The following is a 10,703-nucleotide window of genomic DNA, read 5'->3' as shown; positions in this document are numbered from 1 at the left end:
CGATCTCGTGCGAGTCATTTCAATGTATTGCTTTCCGTTGTTCCTGTGAGTGGGTCTGAGCTCGTACAGCACAGCAGAATGCGGAGGGGACACCCGCAGGGCTTAGACGTGCGAGTATTCCACTCGCTCCATATAAATAACGGGGGGCCAAAGCCCACATCTCGGCAGCATCGGGCGCAAGGCAGGAACAAGTCAATGGCAGAGCATTCAGTGTACAGTAGAGCCACCCACCTAAACCCACAAAGACACAAAAAGAACATGAAAACTGCACATAGACATTAAGGAAGCTAAAAGTGTTATACCGACGCTTGAGCTAAGAGGCGGCAGCGTCAAACATTCACTATATTACTTCGATGCCAGCTCATGAAAATATATAGTCTACAAATATAAATAATGATATGACATTTGATATATTTTTATTAGACTATCTCAATATATTTTACTATAATGATTTGAACATGCCATCTATCAATCTATTAAACAGTGCCTTTTATATCTATCTAGTATATAGTGCATTTAATGTCTTGTCCTTTTTCTATGTCTGTCTGTGCATACATCTATTATATAGTGCCTAATATAACTATGTACCAATCTGTTACATATTGCCTTTTCAATCTCTCTTATATGGAGCCTTTTCTACTAATTTTTGATTTTTTTGTTTATTGGGTGATACATTGGTTTAGTGATTTTCACTTAAATTAGGGGTTGCCATCCCGGCCTAGCCATTGCCTGAATGAATTTTGAATGTGCATTTAGGTTAACTGGCCATGTTGCTAGTGAGTGAGTGTGGATGAGTCTGTGTGAATGAGAGGAGCTGAGATGAGCCATCCTGCTTCTATAAATAGATCGTTATATAATAAGGACATTTTGGTGATAATGCATAGGGCCTCACTGGTATTAGGACCCCGTAATGTCTTTTGTTTTTTAGTAAATTCTTGTGATTCAGGGTGCAGGCAAATGGCAATGTGTAGCCTTTAAGTTGGATCCGCAAGTAACAGTTTCACTTTCCTTATGTGAGCGCATGACTTGAGGTGGACTGTGACCCTCTTCAGGTTTGTTCCTGTTTTGTACCCATCAGAGTTGGCTTCAGCATTATATACTATCCAAATATGATCAGCGACATATTAATTGACTTATGAAGCAAAACCATATGAGTACATGATGCATAAAATCAATTCATTTTAAGACATTGTAAAAATTTGTCACCTTTGTACAATACAAGGACAGGCTGCAGATTAAGTCTCTCACTCAATACATCAGTGGTGGAATCCACCTTAATAAATGAATAAATGTCTATGTGTCCACCCTGTTGCTTTTTTATCTGTCATTCTAACAGATGGCACCTCACTAACTTTAACACTGCTTTTACAAATACCATAACAAATGGCATATAACAGAGACTAATACATTGCATTTGTCATTCCAACAGATGATGCATCACAAATATTAGCACTGCTTTTACAAATCCCATACCAAATGGCATATATTAGAGACACATGTCATTCCATTGATGACGAACGGTGGGGACTGTTGACAATAGGGTCCACCATGGAGTCTACTAGAATGCTGAATGGGAGGAACATGAGCTGGACTTTCCAAGATCAAGGGTTAGAAACCTAACTTCATTGGATGGGTAGGCAGGAAGGTCCTGATTGACATGGGGCTGGATGCTTGCGATCAGGGACTAAAGTTCAAGAAGCCCCCCTCCCCACTATTCCATATTGACACAAGTCAGGCACCAGTCATATACAGGATGAACTCACAGAGACACACATGAATCAGGGGCCAATATAGCACCATCAATACACCTAACTTGCATGTGTTTGGACTGTGGGTGGAATCTGGAACATCCAGAGGAAACCCACGCAGACACTGGGAGAACATGCAGATTCCAGGCAGGGAAGACCTATGACATGAAACCCAGCCTCCTTGGGTGAAAGGCAACAGAGCAACCACTGCATTATCGTGTTGCCATAATATTCATGACAAAGTAAATAAATAAATACGCAAGTAAATAAAAGTACCACAAAATGTGACAATAAATTACAAGTTTAAAAAATAAAGCATATCTAATCTAATCTTACAACGTGAAATGTAAGCATGAATGATTAAATTTGTTAAGAAATATATAATATACTGTAATATATATATATATTATATATATATATAGCATTTTTCAATATATATACATAACTGAATATTTCAATATGTATCTATTTATTTCTTAATTTTTTTTTTCATGGACACCACACGCAACATGAAACAAGCCACGAAATGGAAACTGTCACTTCCACTCGTCAAAACTGAGAGGGCGGGCTCTAGAGGGTAAAATTGTTCTGATTGGTGAATCGTCCGCAGAGAGGACGCATGCACTTTGCTTGCTTTGGGACTCTAGCGGCTCAAAGTTGCGACTGTGCGCGGCAGACAAGAATGCAAGAAAAAGTCACTCAGAATGACTGTACAAAGCGGCGACTGTAACTGAAGAAATTTCGGATTCATCGTAAGGAGCCTGAAACTGAAGTGTCTGCTGTAAAAGTGGCGCTTCATGGCTGAAGGTGTACGTTCGCACTACTGACAATTCACCAATCAATACAAAGAACTCGCTGGAGCCCGCCCTCTCGACTTTGAAGGGTGGAAGTGACTGTTTTCATTTTGGGGCTTATGTTAAGTTGCGTGCGATGTCACCTTAACAGTTAAAGGAAGAAATAACTAAATAAACAGAAATAAGAAACATGAAATATGTTGGGACGCATTTAATGATTTGTACTGACCTTTCTTGCTCTTATAGGTTAGATACACCGATCTATTTTAAGTACAGTGATATAATTCCATTATGTTTTAGTGATATTTGTGGTTCCTGGGATGCAGTGCTATTGCACCTGACGTGAAAATTACTGTCAATTGGAAATAAATTATAAATGTAATTCAAAAGCCAGAAGCATACTTCCATATAACAGTAATTTTATGGCCCAGTTTACTGTGAAGTCCCTGTATAAACACTTTTGTTATTGTAACATACAGTAATTATGCCGTAACATGAAAGTAATGAAACTCGTAGCCAGTAGTTTATTGTTCATTTACAGCCATTTTTTTACAGTGATATGGCATCTTCATGGGGCATCACAGCATGAATACTATAGGCATTTAAGGTAAGGAGGTGCTTATAGAGCCACGTTCAGGATCACTAATTTATTATTTCAGCCATTGTGCCAACTCTTCTTTTTTGCACCTTTGGTCGTTACAGTAGTTTTCACATGTAGCAGAAAAGAAAAGAATATGTTCTAACACAAAGAATTTATCATAAGAGGCTGTTAGGAATAAGAGGTACTTCATATCTTTGACTTTGACAAAGTGGTCCCCAGTGCCGGATTAAGACGACATTAGGCCTAATGTTGCGGCCTATTTTTTCTCAGCATTGGTACATGTGCATTCGACACTCACCGTACAAGCGCACTCAGACCGACCAAGGAGCCTTAATTGCTTGCGACGCAACCAGCCAGCCTTTATTGAACATGAATAATAATAACGACGTAGTAGATAGATAGATAGTATCGTAACAACTCGAGATTAACATCAAACTATGTAACATCAACATTCAATAGCAATTGTCTGAAAAGTGCACTTAATGTAGAAAACCATAACAATGAAATACACAAAATTTCGCAATTCTCTTACGAAACAGAGTAAGAAAAAAGGAATTTGCAGAGACATTGGGTCAAAGTGACTCAGTTCAGGCTCTTGAGGGTAAAAATTTGTCCACGATTTAAATTTCATAATAGACCAGAATCCCGTCGAGGATTTTAAAAATTCTAAACATCCATGCCGGGCCCGCGGGCTGGCTTTTAGTTTTACCTTTACAGATAACCATTTAAATAGCCATCGATTTTTACTGCACAACTAACATTCACGGTGACAAATTTACTACGTGGCACTTACCGAACAATAATAAAGTGGCAAAACCCCCCAGGATATTGCAAAAAAAAAAAAAACGCAGCTAAATTACAGTACTAAGTAAACTGTTTAACGTAAAATTTGATAGCATTAACTTGAAATCTTCGGTTAACAATAAACACAACGACGTTATAGTTACGTCACAGCGCAAAGAACAATAGTAACTGTATAATATGTAACGCTGTGTCTAAATTTCATTCTAAAAATTATTTTGAGGTAAATAAAGCAAAAGAAAACTGTTCAGCTTCCGGAAAATTCTCGTCTGTTTTCATCTGGGCCTATTTCAGGAATGGGCCTAATGCTGCAGCATCAATAGCACCCACCTTAATCCGGCCATGGTGGTCCTTGGTCCAAAAATACTGGAGGACGTTCTAAATTACTTTAGCTTTCACTTTTGCAGAGGGTTGCGTGATGTAGGTTTCAAAACTGAAACAGCGCTGGAAGAGCCACGGGGTTCCCTTAGATAAAGATTCCTTCAGCTTTCCCCAAATCTTATATGAAATGAAAACTCCTTAACACCCCCCCCCCCCCCAAACCCCCACACCCCCGACTCAACCCAACCCTCACTGCCAAATATATTGATCTTCTGACTCTGCCTTTTACAATAAAGTTGCAGGGAACACGAGCCCATTGCAGCTCTGGAGGGGACACCATTGAATTTCGAGTCGGTAAGAAATTTAAGTCGCACGCACGCATCTTCTGGATGAGAAAAAAAAAAACAAAACAAGCTGCCGGAAATCACCGGACTTTAGGCTGAGCAGACGTCCACATTCTTTTTTTTAAGCATCACGTCCCGAATTTTAACAAAATGTCTCATCTGTCTCGTTTTGAGCTTCCCGAAACACGAAGGGCTGGATCGCGTTTTGGAACAATGAAAATCTGGTCAGTCTACACACGAGAGACTGAAGATGTGCTGCAGGTCCCCGGCGCTCGAGTGTCTCCTAACTGCACGGTCTAACGTCTAGAAACGCCCCGTCCCTCCGTCCACAGCCCCGCCCCTTTTCTGTATTAAACAGCGGATTTGATAAAACGTGGGAGCCACTGCCCTCTGCTATCGAGACGGGAGAATGCCACCAGGCACTTATTCTTTGCTTTTTAAAGGATATTTGATTTAATGATAGTCGTAAATACATATGCCATTGATTGTGAAATAAGAAATATTAACACTTTTAAGGATGGCTTTTTAATTAATGTAATCACGTGAGCAGAAATATGAAACACCAATCTATGATTTTATTAAAGACATATACAAATTTTACAGCTGTGTTGCAAAGCATATTTATAAGTTAAAAACATCTATGTTTTCACCAAAATGTTACACTTTCTCCAGTATGAGCAGGTTTTTGTTCCAACCCAATTTCCTAATCCATTCATCCGTCCATCCATCTCTCTAACCTGCTTACCTAGGACAGGGTCACAGGTCTCCAGCAGCTATCCACCTAGAGCTAATCCAGTACTTGTATGGAAGACCTCCTTGGGAAAACTTGGGCTGCTGCTTACCTACCCATGTGGTCTCTGTGTGGATTCCGATGCCCCAGTGCAGTGACAGGGACTCTGTGTTGTAAATATGCTGCTGTCTTACAGGTGAGATGTAAAAACCGAGGAACTGACTCTCTGTGGTCATAAAAAATCACTGGGCATCTTTATAAATGAGTAAGGTGTACCCTTATGTCCTAAGATGCCCACCACAGCCTGTTCATTCCGTCTCTCTCACCCCCTCACCACCCAATAGCTAATGTGTGGTGTAGCGTACCAGCTCAAGCATTTAGTCTGTGACATCATCCACACTCCTAAAAATGAAGGTGCCAAAGTGATTCTTGAGAGCAATTCCATGAAGCAGTGTTTCCCTTTTTTTCTATGGTGGCAGACATTTTGCAGCTAAAAAAACATCTCATTTTACTAACCACAAACACATTGTATCTCAAGCATGTGTTCAACTGTCTTGAAGGGGTGAGACTACTGGACATCAGCATTCACAGACACAGCACTTAGTGAGCACTTTGGTGGCATCTCCCAGCTGCTTTGTCCCTCTCTGTCTCAGAGGTAACTCATGTGCCCACTATCCACCAGCCCTATGAGGCTAACTGGCAACCACACATCTAGGCAGGTGGACTCTAGCAGCCAAGAGATGTGTCCAAAGTGCTCTAACATTGTGATCACGGAGCTTCCTTTATCTCCATGCAGTCCTGTCCTTCTCAGACAGGTCTTGACCACTTGCAGAGCTTTTCCCTCTTAGGTTCAAACTCAGGTGTGTTACACTATTATTTCAATGGCACACCTCTGCTGATTGAAAAGCATGGTCATAGAGGAACCATTCTTGGTTTCCAAAAGAACCATCCACCTGAAGTTTCCAGAAAGAACATTTTATTTAGATCCCTAATATGTTCCATAAACAATTATGAATAGAGAATAACCAATTTGTGAACCGCGGTTTATGTTTTAATTTAAAAGGACTTTCACTGCATACAATAACACAGAGTGCATTCAGGATTTCTTGGTCTGTTAGTATCCTGCTAGGTAGCCTACTGTACATTAAACATTTCTGTTTTGTCCAAATATTAGGAGCAGGGCCGGATTTTCCTATAGGCTAACTAGGCTTCAGCCTAGGGCCTCAAGATCAAGAGGGGCCTACATTCAAATTGTTAGCAAAATTAAAATGACACTATTCTAAAAACAGTGAACACTAAAACACTGAACCGAAAATAAGGAGAAATTCTACGCATATGACTAATAAACAAACATAAAAATGTATTGGTTAAGATCAACGCGTATTACGTATTTTATTATCTCTCATGTAATTTACAAACTTAAAAATGGAAGGTGAAAGGGCCTCATAAGTGGAATAGCCTAGGGCCTCTTTTCATATAAATCCGGCCCTGATTAGGAGCCTTCTAAAAGCCCAAAGTATACCAAGAACCCTTCTCAGATGCCTCTGTTAAAGTGCAGTTGAGTTTTTTTTGGCTAAACGTACCTGGGTCCAATTGACTGGCAAAGCTGGCACATTCCTATGGCATTTACTGTGATGTTTAATGGCCACTTTAAATTGTTAAATGGTGTTGGGACCCCCAAATTTTTAATTTTGTGACAAGACACACATCTTTGCTAATTTGCATCTGGTTTGTCACAAAACTGTGAAAATGCAGGAGGCCTAACTTGATGGAACTCATTTATACCTACGCAGGGTAAAATGTGAGAGACTGATTTTTTTTTTTTTAAATAACAAATAGATTTTAATGACACAAATCAATATAAATATTGCAGAAAATTTTGTCTGGCTTTTAACATTAAATAGGTTACTTACACAAGCTGGATGAATAAGGAGCTGGCTGGAAGTTGTGGAACGAGGTTCTATTCAATAAGGGCGCGCACAAAAAGGCGACCTTCAAAAGGGCGACCTCAATTGGGCGCGGAGAATAAAAGTGCATGCAAATAAAGGAGCGCTTCAAAAGGATGACCTTGGGAGCGAATTAAATTAATTGTCCTTGATTATGCTAATAGACCGCATCTCGAATATCTACGTGGCATTGCACATAATCTACAGCTTCAAGTGTTACTTGCTTTCACCTTTTTATACATTCAGTCATTGCCTTAATCGAATTTTCTGTAATTTTGAAAACAACGAAATAGTTCGTTAGAAGTAGTTCGTTAGAAGTTCATGCATTAATTAATTGGATGTTTTAATATTCTTGCTTTCACCTTTTTATACGTTCAATCATTGCCTTTATCTAATAAATTTTCTGTAATTTTGTTGCGTTTGCCTTTATTCGCTGTGCCCAATTGACGTCACCCTTTTGAAGCACTCCTTTATTTATGCGCGCAGTTATTCGGCGCTCAATTGAGGTCGCCCTTTTGAAGATCGCTTTTACTTATGTGTGCTTTTATTCGCCGCGCCCAATTGAGGTCGCCCTTTTGAAGGTCGCCTTTATGTGCGCGCCCTTATTGACGGATACCGTGGAACGAGCCCCGGACACAGACAGGAAGACATGTTGAAATCACCAGCACACGTTTATTTACACCTACTATTTATAACAGTGCACACACAAACCCCCAAACTCCCCCAAAGTCCAGGCCAACACCACACTATGCCTCTTCTTCAGGCTGCCTCCTTGTCTCTCCTCCAGACCTTGTCCTCTCTTCTCTCCCAACTCCAGCCCTGAATGAAGGGAGGCGGCCCCTTTTATATTCCCCCGGATGTGCTCCAGGTGTGTTCTGGCAATCTTCCACCGATACGCCCCAGTGTGGCGGACGTGCCGGGTGCATCCCCGGAAGCACTCCGGGTGTCCCTGCTCCTCTTCCCCCCAGCACTTCTGGTTGTGGTGGAAGTGCTGAGGTCCAGGGCTCCCAAGGCATCCGGGTGCACCCTAGCGGTGACTACGGGCCCCTACAGGGTTGAGCTTCACAGCTCTGTACCCGTGGTCCCCAAAGCAACCAGGGTGGTCGCCCCCTTGTGGTCTGGAGGAGGCGCAAGCCCTCCTTCGGTCCTCTTGGGCATCCCGGCTGGGTACCACCCCCAGCCGCATGCCACAAAGTGAAAAGGTAGCAAGCCAAAGAAGTAACTGCCAATAAGGAGCCAACCCTGGTAAAGTGGCTCGCTCTGTGCTGACTTAGCTTGGATAAAGAATCGATTCCAACTCTGTCCTCTGTCATGTCATAATAGGCTTGGTGTCAGAAGACTGAAAGGTTACGTAGATTTGATCCTTTGATTATTGCATGAGGTTACCTCAATCCAGGTGGTTAATCGTGTGGTGGATGTGGCTCCCAACCTTAACCTAAGAGCATTAGTGAGACTCCTGTTGTGGCAATTGACTAGAATGTAGACTTTAAATTGAGTTATGAATGCTGAAAACAACCTCCACACTAACAGGCTTAATCGTGTGAATGGCGCAACCTAGCAGCTAAGGTGTCACACTATGAGTTTCATCATTTCTGCTGGGGACACTCTAAGTGAGACACTTAACCTTCTGGTACTCAAACTGTTGAAAAAACAACTCATTGGAGCTAATCTATCCATCCATTATCCAACCTGCGATATCCTAACTACAGGGTCACGGGGGGTCTGCTGGAGCCAATCCCAGCCAACACAGGACGCAGGGCAGGAAACAAACCCCCGGGCAGGGCATGCACTTACACACACACACATACACACACCAAGCACACACTAGGGACAGTTTAGAATCGCCAATGCACCTAACTTGCATGTCTTTGGACTGTGAGAGGAAACCCACTCGGACACGGGGAGAACAAGCAAACTCCACGCAGGGAGGACCCAGGAAGTGAACCTGGGATTGGAGCTAATACTGCCTTGAAATTGCAGGAATGAGAAAAGACATTTTATGTCAACCTTCATGAATGTGTCACCGCGATTAACTCCCCTGTAAGCGTCAACAAGTCTCATGTTGGAACAGTGAGCCTAACATGCATCATAAATTAATTGAAGTAATTAAGGAGAAGATCAAGCAGCGTACATCTAGAACAGGCGTGTAAGTGAACAGTCAGCATGGGTTTAGACAGGGAAGGTTGTGATTTACTAATATGCTGGATAGCAGGATACGACAGATCAAGAAAATTTGAATTTAGCCTGAGTGATTGCATTCAGTGAGTCGTGTTAAAATCAGGAATCTATTGGGATTTGGCTAATCTGTTATCGATTCAAGTCTATTTTCCATGTTATGGATCTAAATGAATAAAGTGAATTAATAAAAAATAAATCCAAATTGTGTTATGTGATCATCAACTGTTGAATTCTGCTCTGTCCTTGTAGTATTTCTATTGCACTATTATATTGTATTGAGGATTATTTGTGTTCTGTTCTGTGTATTGTATTGTATTGTATTGACCCCCTTTTTTTTGACACCCACTGCACGCCCAACCTACCTCGAAAGGGGTCTCTCTTTGAACTGCCTTTCCTAAGGTTTCTTCCATTTTTTTCCCTACAAGGTTTTTTTTTGGGTGGGGGGGGAGTTTTTCCTTGTTTTCTTACAGAGTCAAGGCTGGGGGGCTATCAATAGGCAGTGCCTGTTAAAGCCCATTGTGGCACTTCTTGTGTGATTTTGGGCTATACAAAAATAAATTGTGTGGTATTGTATAAAGGATCTTTCCTGAAACTTAATACGGGAGGGTCTTTTGGGAAGCAAAAATGGTTCACCTATGTCATCTCTGAAGAATCATTTTGAAACCTTTATATATATTTTTTATTTTGTTTATTAATTTTTATTGTGGGCAGCACGGTGGCGCAGTGGGTAGCACTGCTGCCTCACAGTTGGGAGACCTAGGGACCTGGGTTCGCTTCCCGGGTCCTCCCTGCATGGAGTTTGCATGTTCTCCCCGTGTCTGCGTGGGTTTCCTCCAGGCTCTCTACGGTTTCCTCCCACAGTCCAAAGACATGCAGGTTAGGTGGATTGGCGATTCTAAATTGGCCCTAGTGTGTGTGCTTGGTGTGTGGGTGTGTTTGTGTGTGTCCTGCGGTGGGTTGGCACCCTGCCCAGGATTGGTTCCTGCCTTGTGCCCTGTGTTGGCTGGGATTGCCTCCAGCAGACCCCCGTGACCCTGTGTTCGGATTCAGCGGGTTGGAAAATGGATGGATGGATGGATTTTTATTGTAATCATTCCATACAAATAGATCAATTTATAACCAAACAAAATTGAAGACAAATCAAACCCCACCCCTGAGAAGAAGAGCTTAGCCAAAGGAGAATTGCTTAGGGCTTTTTAATAAGGCAACAATAAACAAAAGAAAGGGAGAAATAAATATA

Source organism: Erpetoichthys calabaricus, chromosome 11 (genome assembly GCF_900747795.2).
Source record: "Erpetoichthys calabaricus chromosome 11, fErpCal1.3, whole genome shotgun sequence".
Taxonomy (NCBI): domain Eukaryota; kingdom Metazoa; phylum Chordata; class Cladistia; order Polypteriformes; family Polypteridae; genus Erpetoichthys; species Erpetoichthys calabaricus.
This window is presented reverse-complemented; position numbering follows the sequence as displayed.